The sequence below is a fragment of the Mastomys coucha genome, unplaced genomic scaffold (genome assembly GCF_008632895.1).
Source record: "Mastomys coucha isolate ucsf_1 unplaced genomic scaffold, UCSF_Mcou_1 pScaffold12, whole genome shotgun sequence".
Classification (NCBI taxonomy): Eukaryota; Metazoa; Chordata; class Mammalia; order Rodentia; family Muridae; genus Mastomys; species Mastomys coucha.
In genome coordinates this window covers 24,289,949-24,307,878 of record NW_022196894.1, presented here as the reverse complement: position 1 = coordinate 24,307,878, position 17,930 = coordinate 24,289,949, and the positions used below count along the sequence as shown (strand labels likewise).

Sequence of the window (17,930 nt, the reverse complement as noted above, 5' to 3'; positions counted from 1 at the left end):
GAAGAAGAAGAAGAAGAAGAAGAAGAAGAAGAAGAAGAAGAAGAAGAAGAAGAAGAGGAAGAAGAATCAACTAAACAAACAAAACAAAAAGCCATATGATTATAGAATTCAAGAGTTGAACTGATTCTAAAGAAGGTGTATGACATGGTAGAATAACCTTGGAGACTGTTTACTCATTTCTCTCACATTTAGGCCCCAAATGGACAACAGATCATCAGGATTATAGTTGGTGTGTGGATGGGATGGGCCACAGTTCTAAGTGCTATTATTCAACTCTAGTCCACAGTCAGAAAATTTAAGTTTCTCCTAGTTCTAAGACGAGATGAAATGATGGATCTCAGAAGCATTACTATATTTATGCTACATGACATGGGCCATGAACCTTAGTGTCCTCAAAACAAAACACACAGAATCATCGCAGGGATTAGAACATGGAAGAACATTCTGCACAAACCTCAGTAGAGTGAATAAAAGATAGCTGTTTAATATTGAAGACTACAATTTATCAGACTGATAAATAAATTGATAAGTAGGAGAAATTGTGAACATAAAAATTAGTGTTTATAGAATATTTCCCATTAAAAAATATGCTGGGGTTAGGGAGATAGCGAGAAGATGATCAAAAAGTCAAGGCCACTTTTGTCTATACAACAATTTTGAGGCCAGGCTGACTATATGATTCTCTATCTCAAAAAACAAGCAAGCAAACAAATAAATAAAAGAAAGGGAGTGTGTGTATGGATGTGTGTTTGTGTTTGTGTGTGTGAGAGAGAGGGAGAAAGAGAGAGAGAGAGAGAGAGAGAGAGAGAGAGAGAGAGAGAGAGAGAGAGAGATCCCAAGGAATCACTTTCTTCAGGTACCAGCCAGAGTCTAGAACTCATGGTTGATAAACTCTGCTAACCACTCCATCATAACAGATTACATATTCTACATTACAAATAAATGAGCAAATGAGTAGCTAACCTGCATATATCCTCCAAAATGTCAATTACCAAGTGTTCTGTAACCTTCTTGTTCTTCGGTGCTTTCTTTTTTCTTTCCCCCTACAGAACAAATTCCAAAATGGGCACAGAGCACAGTAGGTGGCTCTCTTAATATGTCACAGGCAAGGCAGCAATGACTCACTAGATCATACATCTGTGCCACCAGCGAAGGCCTGAAGAAGTTGAGAAACAAATGAATCCATGTGTATGCTGCAGATAACTTTTCCGTTTTCCCTCAGCCCCATCCTCTGAGTTCCTCTAGCTATGCTCTGCTTCCCTAACTATACCACATAAGATCTTCTTTGGGGCATCTACTTTGGGACAAGAGCAGACATGGGATCCCAAATGGCTAAACATTTCTCCTAGAACTGCATTAATAAGCCTGCCTGTGAGCTACAAAGGAGAGAAGCCTGACTCACGAAGCATCTCCATGGACAAATGGCTTCATTGAATTTGCTCATCTCCCTCTATATGCCTGAAGCAATCAGCTCCTACAAGGAGGAATGAAACTCTAGACCAGTGGTTACCGGTAATAATGAGGATTGGTTCTCTCAAAATGCTGCTTTTACATACTTTATAGTTAGTCTTTTGCCTAACTAAACATGGAATCCTCAATGGAGGAGGGTTTAATTTTGGATGAGAAAGAAGGTGCACTCCATGGTTGCTCCGGGCCTGCGCTCTAGGACAAAACATCACTGGGATAGAAGGCTGTGTCACAGAGTTGCTGCATAGATCACGGCTAACAATCCCCTGCCACACATCCAGGTGCTTACTCACAAATCTAAGTGATTCTATGTACTGTCAAGTTGACAATAAAGATTAAGCATTACAGATTCTCTCCATTTCACTTTGTCCCAGGAAGTCGTGAGAGAACCAAAGACCGATAGACCACCTGTGGCAATTGAGCTTTAATCACTGTGCTGGTAACCAACCCATCACAGGAAGGCAAGAGGAAGAAGCCATCCTGAGCAGGGAGTTCAACCTGACATAACTGTGATCTCTGTGTCTTAAGGGTATTTTTTCCTCCTAGTGTCTGAAAGTGCATCCCATGAAATAGATGAGAAGGGAATGCGGGCTTCAAGAGCATCAGCGTGAACTCTACATGGAGTCAACTCCACAAACTCTAAAGAACCGTGCTGAAGAATTATTCACGTAGCAAAGAAGTAAGCACTTTGTGAGTTGAAATCATCAGCCAAATAAGGTCAATCCAAGAATGAAGACAGGTTGTTCAAGTTCTATGGGAGAGGTATTAGGGTGCCATGGGAAAGAGCCTGAAGGAAGCTGAAGGAGAACCCAAGGGCATGAACTATGTACATAGGGCAGGAATTCACCAACCATGTGACCTCTGGTAACCTCTTGTTTCTGCAGATCTCACTTTAATTTTCTTTCTCAGAGTTCGAGATAAGCTAAGAGAAGGTGTGATTTAATGAGCAGTTCTCTACTGCATGCTCTTGATATTATGCACTGAACTTCATCTTTCCATGAGAGCCTAGCATAAGCATTTTTAAGTTAGTTCAGAACTGGATAAAACAGAAGCTCTGACAATGGAGACATTTTTTCCAATAATACCTATGGGTGGTCAAATCCAGAATTTAAAATCCAGTAGCCTTGACTACACCATAGGACCTGCCACTATTACTATGCTTGTCATGAGCATCTCCAAGGCCTATTGCAAGCAACAAGAAAAATAATATGTGTGGAACACACTTGGAGATTTTAAAGTTCTACACACACACACACACATGCTTTGGGTATAACAACAAGTATCAGGAAGAAAAAAAAAACTCAATATGCTTTCTTCAAAATTTCAAAAGCAAAGGGTCTTTGCTTCCCATGCCCATCCCAAGCCCTGATTTGACCTTCTTTCAAACAGTTGTCTTGTCCCCACAAGTTCCTAGCTTCTAAGGCACACATTCAGACATATCCTAGCCACGTCACCACAATGTAAGCACAAGGAACAAGGGGACAAACAGATGTGCCCCTGTCTTCTGGCAATGTCGGGTATGGGAGGTATCTAGTGGACACCAACAAACCCTCACCTCTCTCAAGATGTATCCCACCCCTTCCCTGGAGTTCATCAATATTGCACGCAAGTGCTGTGGACTGTGAAGGAGGCAGCCCCTTATAAATGCTAACTCCTCATTGCAGGGACTTGCAGTGTGGCCAGTAGATGGTAGTAAATAATCGTACAGATCAAAATAAAATCAATTGTCATGCAAGTAGGGTGGAGGTCTCTATGAAAGCTGCTTAATTTTAAAAGACAACTCACACAGGAAGGCTTGTGTGAGCATGTGTGTGTGCTTGGGTTTAAATAAAGCACATTAGTCTCCAGAAGAGAGTGAACTTAACAGTGTGACTGAACAATATACAAAAATCCCCCTGCTTCTTGTTGTTAACTAAAGAATACGAAGTAGAGATGGACCTAAGAGCAGGAATAGAAGGCTTGGCACAATCCACGGCGGCATTACTACAACTTTTCAAGCTTCTCCTTGCTGTCTTTTTTATCCTTTAGCAAACATAAAAACCCTCTTTACCAATGTAGGATACCTCCTATCAAGGCAGTTCCCAGGCTGGAGGCTTGACCTCAAAACGAGGAGGAAATTCACATTGCTCAAACACCGAATTTACAAGCAAGTCTACCTGTGGACCATGTTTTCAGAAAACACTGTAGAGAACTGCTCAGGCCTAGCAGGTAATGATGTCTGCCCCCAACCCCCAAAACCTGAACACCAGAGGAGTTCCACCCACATGGTGGAGAGATAGGATACCTGAGAATTTTTCATTGACCTCCCCCCATACATGTGCATCATGCGCACGCACACACACACACACACACACACACACACACACACACACATTGTCCTTTGACCTCCCGACACACATGCACACACATACACACACAAATAATTGAATGCAAAAAATATTTTTTTTAAATGCTCAAACTCCAAAGGGTAAATATCATTCTATTTTTAGATTAAAACACACACACACACACACACACACACACACATACACACACACACACACACATACACACGAAGGTAGTAGGAAATGAAGCTTCTCAATCCCAGGGAATCTAATATCAGCACAGTGCAATATTTGCCAAAGTCGCCCGGCCAGGCAACACTGAACATGTCACTTGAACTGTTCTAGTCCACCCTCCCAACTACTCCGAGGACTCACAGGGAGCATTCTAGTGTCCATTTTGCCACTTGAAATAGGTTCAGAAAGGTGAGCTAAACTGCCCAGATTGACACAGCCAACCCAGGGCAAAGGCACAGACAGAAAGCTTTTCAGCTTATTGCTAACCATAGCTTACTGCAACGGCAAAGCATCGAATGTTTTCAGTGATGCCTTGGTTCACAATTTCACTGTCAGTGGTTTTGCGGAGGGAAGAGGGTAACTGTCTCCTAATGGAAACAGCAGAAGTTTGCTTTTGTGTTTTTGATTTTCTCTTTAACTTGGCTTCCGAATTCCCAACCAGAACTTAGAGGTAGAAGGAGGCTTCAGGCACCACCATAAATCAACTGTTCTAAAGGACAGGCGTTTCGTGTCCTGTTCCCCCCCAAGGAAAACAGTTCCTGCTATCTCCAAGACTCAGAGGGAGGTGATCAGCACCTGCGGTGGTCTCTTCTCTTTTCCTGAACTCACCACCGGGTAGAGACCCTAGGCGGAAGCTTCCCTCAGAAGGGAAAAAAAAAAAAAGCAGGTCAGGAAAGGAGCTAGCAAGGCTGCTTGCTGGCAGCCTCTCCCCAGGGCTGTCATAGCTGGGACTGCGAGCGACGTGATGGAGTGGGTGTGCTGGGACACAGCCTCCTGCTCGCCTCAAGCCTTCAGCGGCACTCCTCAGAACCCTAGGCACAGGGAGACTGGAATAGATCCCTCAAAAGGCTGAGAACCCGCACAGCCCCGAAAAAGGCCTCCAGTTTTTGCTAAGTTCGAACCCGACCGCCCTACTGGCTAGTAGTAGGATTTGTTTAGCCTGACCGCGGTCTCGCTCCTTGTCTCAGTTTTGCGGTCTGTAAAACAGAAGGGTTGTGGAAGCCGATCTACAAGAATTCCTAGTACCCGGAGTTACTGCGGCTGGCCATTTCAACCCAGCCCTCTCTGCAGAGAAAGACTCACCTTACCGGGCCAGCCGAGCAGGGTCGGCGACAGCGACCAGATGGGTGCAGGGTGGCCGCCCACTGCCTCTTTCAGCGTCCTGGTCCAAGTCGAACCCAGGAGAGCTAAATGCCGGCAGCCCTCTCCGACTAGCCTCTTACTTTCCGCCCGCACTTTCTTTTTCCCCCTCCGGAGCTCCTCCCCCGCCACCGCGCGATTGGCCCCGGGATCCTGCCACAGGCTCCACCCGCCGCGGTGACTCGCGCTCCAGCGGCGATCCGGGCTTCCCAAAGCTGGGGTTGGGGCGGGCGGGGAGCAGCCCGCCTGCTGCGAGGAGGAGCCGCATGGGGCCCGCCCGCCGGCGGATGCCAGGCTGCGCTGGGTGCCCTCGCGTGGGCCACCAGGGCTGGGGCGGAACATGCAAGGAAGGGCTTAGCCCTGCAGCTGGTTGAACGCAAGACCAAATACTCAGAGCAGGTACTGCGCCTCTATACACCTAGGCGCACGGGTGTGCTCCAGCAAGATCGCGGTCCTGCAACCCATGTGGATCCCAGGCTACGGTTCCTTTGGTCTGGGTATTCACCTGTCACACACTCATGGCCATGAGTCGGCTAAGGCTGCACCCCAGAGAGCCCACCACGTGCCGAGTTCCTAGAGCAACAGGAACCAGAGGCAGCACAGCTTTCTCCTCAGTCAGGAGCTCAATTCTGCTCTGCTAGAAGTAGTGGACACTGGAAAGAGAGCACCTATCCTGACAGTAGGACGTTATCAGTATCGTCCACTGTTCATAATCAGCTACTAGTATAATGAGAGGCAAAAAGCTAGCATTTAGGACGAGTAAGCTGACAAAGAAGAATACATAGGTGACTGAGTGGAATAATCGATTACAGAAGAAAATAATTTTCTATTCCTTCTTTCTCCTTTCTCCAGGTCCTTAGAGAAGCTTCAGCTGTCATCTCCACTGTACACTGCAGTTATGTAGTCATCTGAGGAGCTTTATAATGAATGGTCTTCCTTAAGTCAGTTTCCTTATACAAAACCCTCCTCGAAAGAAAGGCCCTTCAAACTCTGTCTCCATTTCGGAGTATCCCCAACTAAGGCAATCTGCCAAACATACTTGTCTCTTCCCACAGGCCTTGCTCCTTGCCACCTCCTTGAAGTCTGCTCCACCCTCGAGCTACTAAACTGTGTCTTATTAATTTCTTTATTCAAGAAATTGAGTCCAAGACGAAGCAATTAAGCAACGAGGAAAGGGGTGTAAAAGGAAAGGGCGTATGTGCATGGGAACAAAATAAGAGCCAAGAGATGTCAGGCTTACTAAAGATGCTGGCTTTTCGAACCTCACACACTTCCCTGACATGGTGGAGCGTCGGTTGATTATCGGTTACAATTACTTTGCTGTAACCAAAGCACATGAAAGAACAACTTAAGTGATGGAAACATCTACTTTGATTCTCGAGTCTATGAGTTTTAAGCCATAGTCTTCCACTCCAGTACCTTTGTGTTGCATTGTGGGAAGAGGGGAGGCTGTTGTGGACCACCAGAAGTACAAGGAAGGAAGAACGCAAAGGACCAGACAGAACTGTCACATCTGTGTTGCACCAACCTGCTTCCTCCAAATAGAGCGCAAACTTAAATTTCCAGAGTCTCCCAAACAGACCAATTATTCAACACACAAAACTATGGGGGACATTGCATATTCATACTGCAATAACTTCCTAAAAGAAGTATCAGAGATGCTCATGTGTCATTCTGACCTCAAGAAAATTTAGCCATTACATTATTTTATGTCTGTACATCTGACATAGAGTTCATGCCCACAAAATTGTCACTAATCCAAAGAAGAAATGATCCAGAATATTTTTAAAGTTACTGGTGATGAGTACAAATAAAATTCTTTGATTTCTTTCTCATTCGTTAAACCTATTCTAGGAAACATCTTTTTCTTTTAATGTAGTGTATTTATTAGGCACTCAACTACCGGTTTCTTAGGTTATCTACAAAACAGAAGGCATAAATCAATTATAATGGCCTCAGATATTAATTCACTTAACTCTCACAGCAATAGATAGGGTGCTATGCAAAAGATGTGAAGAATTTTTAAATAATTTTCTCAATGCTATAAATCTGAAAATTGAAGATGCAAAAATCAGAACCCCAGCAGCGAGCATCGACTTTCCAAAGCACCCACCTGGTCAAAAATACCCTAGGCTACTTAGAAGCCAGGAAGATTATGACAGTTGTCAATGGGCCCACATAATATCCTGGGCATTTGGCAGCTGCCCATAACATGGAGATAGAAGGCATATTGCAAACATAGCATATTATGATTTCATCCTACATAAATAATAGAAATAAAATGGTTAGCCAAAGCTATATATTCATATAATATGGCATTTATTATCATGATTGCTACATCATGAGCATGTATCTGAAAAAAGGCTTGGATTAGAACTAATGGGATAAAGCAAACTTTTAACTTTTAACAATTAAAAGGAATTTGAAAATCAATACAGTGTGGATTATGTGTGGTCAGTGTGTGCTGGAATATGACATAAGGTATCATCAACCTGGGAAGTGAGACTTAATGAAGATAATGTCTGAACTTGGTTGCTCTATAGGCTGGCCATTGATTGGCTTAACTGAGGTGGGAAACCCCACCCCAAATGTAGGAGGTACCATTTCATTCGCTGTGCTCTGGACTTGGTGAAATAGAAAGAGCTGGCTGAGCACTGCCATGCATGCATTAAGTAATTGCTCTCTGCTCTCTACTGTGGATAAAATGCACTTGGTTCTCTCAGGCTTCTGTCACCTACTCCACTCATATGATTGACTGAGACATGGAATTGGGACCTAAATTAGCTCCTTCTCTCTCAGGTTGTTTCTGTCAGGGTTATTTTATCACAGCAGCAGAAAAAGAAAACAAACAAAATTACTAAAGACAGTAATTGTTTTTTTTTTTCCCTTTAAGTATTTGGTTCATTATTGAAAGATTATTATGAAAATAAAATTGTTCTAAATTATTCATCACATAGTGGATATTCAATGAATAGTTTTCTCCTAAGCAAATGAATGAATGAATGAATATTCCATTTATTTCTGTTCAGTGTTTGGAATGAAGAAGTTCTGGACATGCAGAAAATACACAATAAATATTGTGTAGTTGACTGAGGTGTTTGAGAACAATCATCACATTTCCCTCTTCTACCTCTTTTTGCCTATTTAGGCATTGTTAATTACCTTAGCAAAGCTAGAAGAGGCACCAGTTTGATAGTTATTTTTCCAACCTCATTGATTAAGATGTTATCACTAATATGCCACTGTCAAGATCTCTAATGACCTTGTTAGTGTTCAGTGGTAACCCTTCAGTCTTCACCTTGCTTGACCGCTCAAGCCGCATTAAACAAATTTGACTCATTGATCCTTTACTCTCAGTTACGGTTGACTCTGGTTTTCCTCTGCCCCATCTGCTACATTTTATGGCCATTCTGTTAGATCTCTGTCTTTCTAAAAGCAGGGAGTATCCAGCTCAGCCCATGGAATGATTCTATTCCCTCTTTCAGGCATCTTTTCTAGACACACAGCTTTCTAAAATATCTATATGATAATGACCAGCAAATTTAAATATTCAGCCCAAACCAAAGACTTAACATACTGTTTGCCTCCTTCATATTCATTCTTGATATTGCATGCGCATCTCAAACCTCACATATTCAGAATCAAGCTCATTAAGAGCAGAGTTTCTGAAGTCAGACTGAATCAGATTTCACATTCTGTAACACATTGACATAAAATCACCATGTTGTTTTCTTTTCATCTTAGTTTCACGCTCCGTAAAATAGGAAGAATAGTATGTTTACTGTAATACTCTTTTAAAATTAAGTACCATATCAGAATAAAACTCTTAGACCAGAGATCTTGGGACAGAAACTCTTTATAAATACTCACTACTTTTTATAGAAATAATATGAGGGTAGTGGTACTGTTGGAACATTTGCATACATGCATGAGTCCTTTGGTTCAATCTCCAGTACTATGAGAAAAACACAAAAGAAATACATCATGTTCTGCTCTCAAATATTACATAATCTGTCATTACATTGAGCTGACCTCCAGAGTCCTTACTGAAGCCAATATAACCTGACATCATCCAATACTATGCACTATGCTATTTCTTAAATCTGTCACTATGTGGCCTCTGTGCTTACTCAGGTTCACTAGCATGCTCTCCATATCAGGATTTTTGCTCCTTTGGTCTTAGTTAGGGTTTCATTGCTGAGACAGGACATCATGACCAAAGCGATTCTTATAGAGGCAAAGATTCTAATTGGAGCCAGCTTACAGTTTCAGAGTTTTAGTCCCATTATCATCATGGTAGGAAGCATAGCAGTATCCAGGCAGACTTATGGATGGAGGGGTCAAAAGTTCTACCACTTGATCCAAAGACAATCAGGAGAAATGACTACTGTGTCTCACACTAAGCAGAGCTTGAGCATATATATTACCCCAAGGTCCTGCCTCCATAGTGACACACTTCCTCCAACAAGGCCACACCTTCTAATACTGCCACTCCCTGGGACAAGCATATTCAAATCACCACACCTTCTGTTCTTTTGTCTTGTGATGCTCTTTCTGCATGGTGTCCTTGTCACTCACACCTTTCTGTATTAGTCACATGGTGCTTCAAGGAAACCTTTTCTAGGATTGCATGGAATCCCTTTATTCTCTTAAGTTAGATAAGTTAGATACATTGGAAGTTCTCTATGTATTGAATACCTTTATAACTAGAATGAAAGTTTCACAGGGGCAATAAGACAGCACTTTAGCAAAAGGGAAACAACAAGAGAACAACAACAACAATAACAACAACAAAAAAAAAACATTTGAAATATAAACCTAACTAAAAATTTTCTTCTTGCTAATAATTTTATTACATTTATTTATTTATGTGTTTATTTATTTGGTGTTTGTTAATTTATTCATTGTGTGTGTGTGTGTGTGTGTGTGTGTGTGTGTGTGTGTATGAGTGTGTATATGTGTATGTAAAAGCATGTATTTGGGGGATGAGTGCTATAGCACATGGAACCTGCTAAGCCATATGACTGGTTCCAGTCCAAAACTCTCCTGGTTAAACTAAGGTCCAGAATTATTACATGACAAGAGCTTCTGGGTCTCACCTAGGATTCCACTTGTGTGCATGGGGATGGGTTGGAAACACAAAATGGAAGAACATGAAGCTGTCAAAGATGAACTCTGCTGTATGTTATAAGGCAAAGAAGCAGATTTGATTCAGTTACCATTCATAGTAGGGGAATGAAGCGAATTTCATGCCTTTGGATACAGAGGTCATTGCGAAGGGACATTATTTGGGGCAGGTAAGATGAGTAACAGCAACTGTTGCCAAGCCTGATTACTTGAGGTCAATCCTCAGGACCTGCAAGACAGAGGAACATGAACTGACTCCTACAAGTTATCCTCCATCCTGGACACACATCATGGCCCATGTGCACTCACATATACACAGACATACATGTAAAACAAATCAATATATGTAACTTAAAAATCTGAAGAACAGTGGTCACTATGAAATGAGGAGGTGGGCTATGGTGTTGAGAAGCAGTTTCTTCCCATCACAGAGACAGGGAGATAGCATCCCTCCTTATGGATGATTACACCTAAGAGGAATGGTCCCAGCCCTTGAGCTAATATTAACGGGTACGAGATTAATATTCACAAGGATCAGCACACATAATAAACAGTTTCTTAAGTATTTGATACCCAGTGACATCAGTTGACATGCCAATGAGCATGGGTAAATCTTACAAAGCCCCACCCTTGAGGAAAAGCTACAGGCAAGCGATTAATGGCTGCTAAGGTAGATAGAATTAGTCTTCCCCAGGGATGAGCCTGATAGGTTATTCAGTCCCAAGTGGTTAGACCCACACATATACAGCTCTTTTCAGAAAATCTTTTAAGGAGTTGGGAGCTTATTCTAGTGAGCTGGCTAAACAGAGATGTTAGCCTCCCAGGATCTTAGAGATTTCAGGCATTTCAATTGGGTCTGGATCAGAAAAGGACCACGGCTGAGCTGTTACAGGGCATTCTAAGGTTCAGTATTGAATATCTCTGTATGTGTGAGTGGAGCCAATTCCTGCAGAGTGCTGCAACCCCCAGAGGTTGGATAGTACTACAGCAATCCTAGACAAGTAACAGAACCACTCCTTTAAGTTCCTGCTTCTTCCATCTTTGTCTCTCCTTCCTTGAGTACTTGTCTTTCAGTGATAGCCCTCCAGTGTCCTCACAGAGGCCTGCTTGTCAGAAACAGGGTAACAGTTAAAGGTAGGCTTTCAGAAGAGTCTGGATGGTTTGGGCTGCTCTAAAGCTTCAGGCTACTGTTAGAGAAGACCTAATTTTCATCTTGCTTTTCTCCTCCCAATCAGGAATGTTGAAGAAAGGTCAGGATTTTAATAAAGTCTTAGAGGGTGGTTATTATGCAGTGTTGACACTTGACTACTGCAGGAAATTTAAAGATCAGAACTTTGCATGCAAAGAAGAAAACTTCCCTATTATACTTCTCCTTAGCCTTGTAAGTGGTTAACACCATTACCAGCTTCCATCCTCAAAAATTTAACCTCAATTAAAGTCGTGTTCTCCATATAGATATTGTCACCTGTGTTATCCTATACAGAAAACCATTACAATACTCTCTTAGGCAGACTCTATCTAAATTGCTCACCATTTGGTGAAAATTTTCCACCAGCAACAAGTGTAAGAGTGCTGATATTTCTTTATTCTTGGCAATGTGAAAGGCCAGTGCTATTAAGCCGTATTGTCCAACTGCATCAGGGAGAATGGCTAATTCTCTGGCACAGTCATATTATTCATCTACACATGAGGGTTTTTGGTTTTCAAATGGTCATAGGGGAATATGAAATTCCCTGCAGGACTCTTCCTCTGACATCAGTATCGAGAGGCTTGGTTTTATTGCTTGCTCAATCATCTCTCCAAGCATTAGTTAAACACGTATGCTTAGGGAACTGTGAACATTGCTGAGATATATTAGAGATGTCTCTTCATTATAGGGCAGAAGAGAAGGCAAGTAGTTAGAGTGCCATCTATGACTTCAGAATGAAAGCATAAAATCATCTCTTTATGTCAGAAAGTGGCTGCAACTGAGTGTGTGGCATGCCTTTGTAATACAAATACATCAGTAAGGTAAAGGCTTTACCTCAGTGGTTCTGTTCTCTTCTTATCAGAGCAAATTCTTCAGCCCCAGTTGATGAGAACCACAGATTCTCCGAAACTTTACAAGCCAGGCCTCCATTATGTTCACTATTGTCAATAATCTTGTCTTTCCTGTTCCCAAAATATGTTCTGAGCAGTCAATGGCTTTCCTAGCCCACAGTTCCAAAACATTTCTACGATCCCCACCCAAACAATATGTTCAAGTCCATTATAGCAACATCCCTGATACTGTTGTCTGTCTTAGTTGGGGTTTTTGGTAGCTGTGATTAAAAAAAAAAAATGACCTAAAGCAACTTGGGGAGAGAGGAGCTTATTTGAGTTTATAACTCTCAAATTACACTCCAGGGCAGGAAGTCAAAGTAGGACTGTGGAGGCAGGAAGTTGGAGGGAGGAATGAAGCAGGACCCATGAAGGAGCGTTGCTTACTCACTTGGTTTTTGTGACTTTCAAATCCTGTTGCTTTCAACCCAGGCTGCTATGAGCTCAGCCCACCTTCATCAACTATTGATCAAGAAAAGGCACTACAGACTTGCTTGTGCATAATATAATGAAAACATTTTTCTCAATTAAAGTTCCTTTTCCCAGATAACAATGAATCTAGCTGATGAAAAAACAAACAAACAAACAAACAAACAAACAACAAAACCCAACAAAACTGAAAACAAACAAACAAAAACAAAAGCACACAAAGAAAACTAAGCAAGACAAAGCATAATCTGTGTTTCACTTTATGTTGTTCAAAGGCAGGGATGATTTCTCCTCCTTCTAGTGAGGAGAGAATTAAATCACAGAAACTGATTTACAGAATGTTACACAGCCTGTTAGTGTTGAAACCATCACTAAACTCCAACTCCAAGAACTGAAGAAAGTCACACTCCCTTCATGCCACAATGATCTGCAAGAGAGAACTCAATCAAGTGAGTGTCCTTGGTACACTTGGTATGCTGAGCAAGGAAAATGGCCTCTGTTCAGAAAAAGATCAAGAAAAGAAAAAGATAACACTAGCTTGGATTGAGCAGAGAGGTGGGATTATGTTTCCAGGGATGTGGCAGCATTAATGTTATCTCAATCTTCCAGGTGCTGAGGCAGGAGGATTGCAAGTTCAAAGCTGGCCTGAGTGAAGTGACTTTGGGCCCAGCCTTGGATATCTAACAAGACATATCTCAAAAGTGAATGGAGGCATGGGAAAGGTTTGAGGCTCAATAGAAAGAAGAAGGAAAGGATATTAGTTCATACGATCACTATCTGACATTTGAATCCAGGAGATGCAACAGGATTGGCATGAAATGTGGGAAAGTTAGTATAGTACTCTGGTTAAGCCCAGTGGAAACTGTTTTCCCATATCCTGGGGAGAAGAGAAGGATTATTCATGGTGGATCTTTTGACATTAGCTGGAAATCATGTACGGGACAGTGGAGAAAGAGGCTGGGCAACTATGCTTGACTAGGCATTGGAAGAAGATGCAAAACATCATTTTGTTGCTATAACAGCAAGTGTGACTTGTTAAACCTTCTGTGCCAGAGTTTTGCTCAACATGAAAAAAGGTTTGGAATAGATGAATGATTACTCTGCCTGCCAAAAGATAGGTGGTAGTTAAGCATTTCAGCTTTTATGCTTCTTATGTTATCATGGGCACCACCTTTATGATAGAAGTATTTTTCTGGTTTTATAGGCAAAAATTATGAGACCTAGAGAGGATATGCAGACACCGCAGAACTGAGACAGTTTTAAACTCTAACTCAAGAACTTACCATTACTTTCTACTCTCCCTTGTTCAAAATGGCACTAAATCAATGTTGTACTGTTAATCTTTATTACTTAAAATAAACATTTTAGAAGTATAAAACAAAGACACCACGGAACATGGTGGGAAACTTTGGCAAAGCAATCACAGTCATGTAAAGGAATCCATGTCAAACAGACTATCTTATAAATCACTCAGTTTTCATGTTGATATAATGTATGATATGATATGATGTTATGTAATATGATAAATGTGATTCTACCTAGTATGATAATTCCTTCATTTCTAGTGGTGCAAAATGTTTCACCTTATGGTTCTTACTGTGAACATGCTATTCCTGGCAATTAGTGAGCCACTGAGTCATGTCTTGCCTGAACAATTAGCTAATTGCTGAACGATGTCTTCTCTTTTGGGAAGTTGCCTTCATTAAGTACCAGCACTAGAGACATACCTAGAGATGATAGGTCCTGAGGAAACTCTAGCTGCTTCTTAATCCCAAACAGCAAGAAGAACCAGTGGAGCAACTTCCACATCTAGTTTTAGCAAGGATGTATAATTAGCACGTTGTTTGGTTGTACCTTTAGAGCTGCAATCTGAAATAGATAGAACAGTTGGTAACATAAGTGCATACAGAACCCTAGGAGAGATGGACAGGGTGGTACTGCTAGGTATAGAGGGCAGCCTGGTGCACAGGTCCTGACTCAGATGAGCCGCTCATTCTTGTGATTCCTATCACTTGTTTGGGGAATTGCTGAGTCACCACCTGGAAGAAGTCAGAAACTGTTACTATTGCCCTAGAGTGGTCTACAGCTGACCTTAACCTCTCAAATCACTTATGTGGTTTCACTTTTACTTTATTCTATTGTTTTTGTAGAGTTTGTTATATTCTTAATAATTAGAGATGTACAAAGCCAGGCATAGTGGTGCCAGCCTATAATGCTGGCGCTGGTGAGGCTGATATAGAACGATTAGAGTTTGGAAGTAATACATGTGTCCAAAAATTGAATAATTAATAATAGTAATAAACATTAGAGATGTCAATCCCAGGACTGTTACTTAAGTTATAAATATTGAGTGATAAGAATCACCTGCAGTGTTGAAATTTGATGTAGAGAATGGCTAGCCCAACTCATCCCTCGGTTATCCTGATATTTCACAAAATCAAACAAAAATTAGGAAAAAATTAAAAATCATTACTTGTTTTAATGCCATAGAAACCATGTCTAAAAAACAGATGTTGACTCATGAAAGAAAAACCCCACAATTTGAAAGACAAGAGGCAGTTGAATTCTAAGTATATTTGATAAACTTTGCACATATATAGTTATTGAATAGGACTTAAAGTTAACAGAAAGTAAAAATAATTAAGGGATTTACTGGGAATTTTTTATTTACTAATCTCAAATAAACTATAATGTTCTTTGCTTTTTATGACTTGCTTTGATGTTCACACAAGTTGTCCTTTGGAAACAAGAATTGATATTACAGGTATTAACTATATTCAATGATTAAGAAATATTTAATTCTTCATGGGTCTCAACAAGAAATGTGGAGAAAATGTAGAAAGGAAACTTTCTGGAACGAAAGTTACATGTAACTGTTAGACACATTCACATTGTACATTAAACTAGAATGTGACTTCCAGGTAAGAAATCATGCTATACCATGGTGTAGGAGTTGGGCACAGCAGGATTTTATAAGAAGGAAGTAAGGCAGAGGACACAAAAACAGTAGAAAGAGTGAGAACAGGTCAGGTGGTATAAAGTTACTCAAAGTAGAGACAGGAAATGACCTCTTTCCTTGACCAAATCTCTATCCCAGGGAGTAGGTGGTGACAGAAAAAGCTGGTGTGCCTCCTCCTAGCTGTGTAAGGGAATTACTCAGGAAATTAGGGGGAGTCCCTAGAAGCAGATGAATAAAAGAAAATTGCTCAGGTCACACAGGTAATACCAGTTAGAGAGCCTGGGTGCTGGGCAGGTGGCTCATGTAGAAGAGCAAGCACTTGCTTTAAAAGCAGATGACCTAAGTTCCAATCCGAACACCCACATAAAAAGTTGGGCATGGCTGCTTATGCCCATGACCCCAGTATTGGCGAGTAGAGACAGACTGTTGGCCAGTGACCTAGTACGAGGCTTGGACTTCTGATTTCATTAAAGATGACCATAATTTAGGGAGGTGATAAAGGAAGACACTAGTCACCTGACCAGGCATGTATATGTGCACTCATTCATTTGTGTACATGAAACACACATGCATCCACACACATAAATATACATGCACATACATGTACATACAGGCACAAATACACATACATGCACATCCTGGCACATACAAATATATAGATGCATATATGCCCACATGCACACATACACACACACACATATGGACATGTGCTTTTCATGATTCAACTATACCCAACATAGTCATTGAAGAATACCTAAGCCAAACACATCATACTTAATGATATCCAGACTTTCCAATAACAGACTAAGTTTTAGGGACTCTTCAAAAGTTAAAGATCGAAAGTGACAGTTCTAATAAATCTTCTCTGGTGGCATCAAGGATTCTCTAGAGCAGAACTCAGTGGTGACTTTCCAACAAGGAGTAGCAGGATGCAGCAAACCTGGCCCCAGCAATGCTGTGAGGACTGCATTAGAAGTTGCAGAGGAGATTTAAAATTGCCCGAAAGCAATTACCCACTTTGGAATTTAGCCAAGGTCTTAAGATTTAATATCCCCTCTCATCCTGGTACTTGTAAAGACCTCTGTGGTCAGAGACCTTAATTTTATTATTCCTGTAAAATTCATGGAACTGGATAACATTTTTAGCCACCCCCACACATACCCAACCCCCAACCAGAACCTTTTCCTTTATTCCTTGCTCATCCTGCTTCCAACATGGCTTTGATTGCTGCTGCTGAGAGCAGGATACTTTCACTGCCGCTGAAGGCCACTTTATTTATTGGTCCTACGTTTCCAAAAGATGCATTTTCCTCCACCAAAATGTTCTGCTGGCCATGTAATAGCATAGGCTGACATTTGGGTGACCACTCACGAGAGCAGCAGTTTGTGTAAATTTCATAGCTCCAGCATGTCAATTGTGAAGTACCTCGAGTAAAACTGATAGAGGATGACCTTGTTCTAAAAAGAAATAATAGAAAATACAGCCAAGAGGACTCAGAACCAAGTCTCAAAACACTGAAAGGCATTGCATACAGATCCATAGTTTTAAACATCAAAAACTACAATATAGCTTAAAATTTAAATAAACATAGGGACACTATTACAGGATATTTGAAAAGTAATTAGACAAATACACTAATTCCAACAGTTAAACAGGCAAATACATGATCCAGCAACGAACAAACATGGGAGAGTAGAGCCACTGGCATAGATGCAGATGTGGCCTTTTTTATAGCTTTGTTCAAAAGCAAGAAAAGGTAAAGAGGGGTGACCAAGAACATCTTTCCATGTGTTATTGAAAGAAATAGCTGAAATTTTACCAATAAAATGTGGCGGTAACTATGACATCATTTCACTTTCACAGTGTTAAAGTTAATACATAATCCTTTAAAAATGCCATGTGACAATAAAAATGGAAATTTTAATCCTGAAAATTTATTTAAGAAAAAAAAATTATACTAAAAGGAAATAAGACAAAAAAACAGCAACAACAACAACAACAAACCCTATATCAATCCAGTGATAATTATAAAGAACTACAACAGTAATACAAATAACCTAATTAAATAATAATTAAGAGACTTGAATAAAGATTCACTTGCAAACTATATGTCCATGGCTGATAAACATGTAAAAGATGCTCGCTATTCTGAGTCATGGGGAAAATGTACA

The 17,930-nt window shown here is 41.0% G+C and overlaps 1 protein-coding gene across 3 annotated transcripts in view; it reads right to left on the bottom strand.

The window, feature by feature from the left end:
* The window catches only part of Il1rap (interleukin 1 receptor accessory protein), a 142,963-nt gene extending 137,675 nt beyond the window's left edge, over nt 1-5,288 (bottom strand). Inside the window, exon 1 of one of the 3 annotated variants that reach the window (XR_004116708.1) lies at nt 5,109-5,287. The gene's annotated coding sequence lies outside the window, so the exon portion shown is untranslated. Of the gene's footprint in view, nt 1-5,108 lie in introns of all 3 variants that reach the window. The other 2 variants (XM_031363558.1, XM_031363560.1) reach the window with 2 other exon arrangements.
* Nucleotides 5,289-17,930: the final 12,642 nt, after the last annotated feature.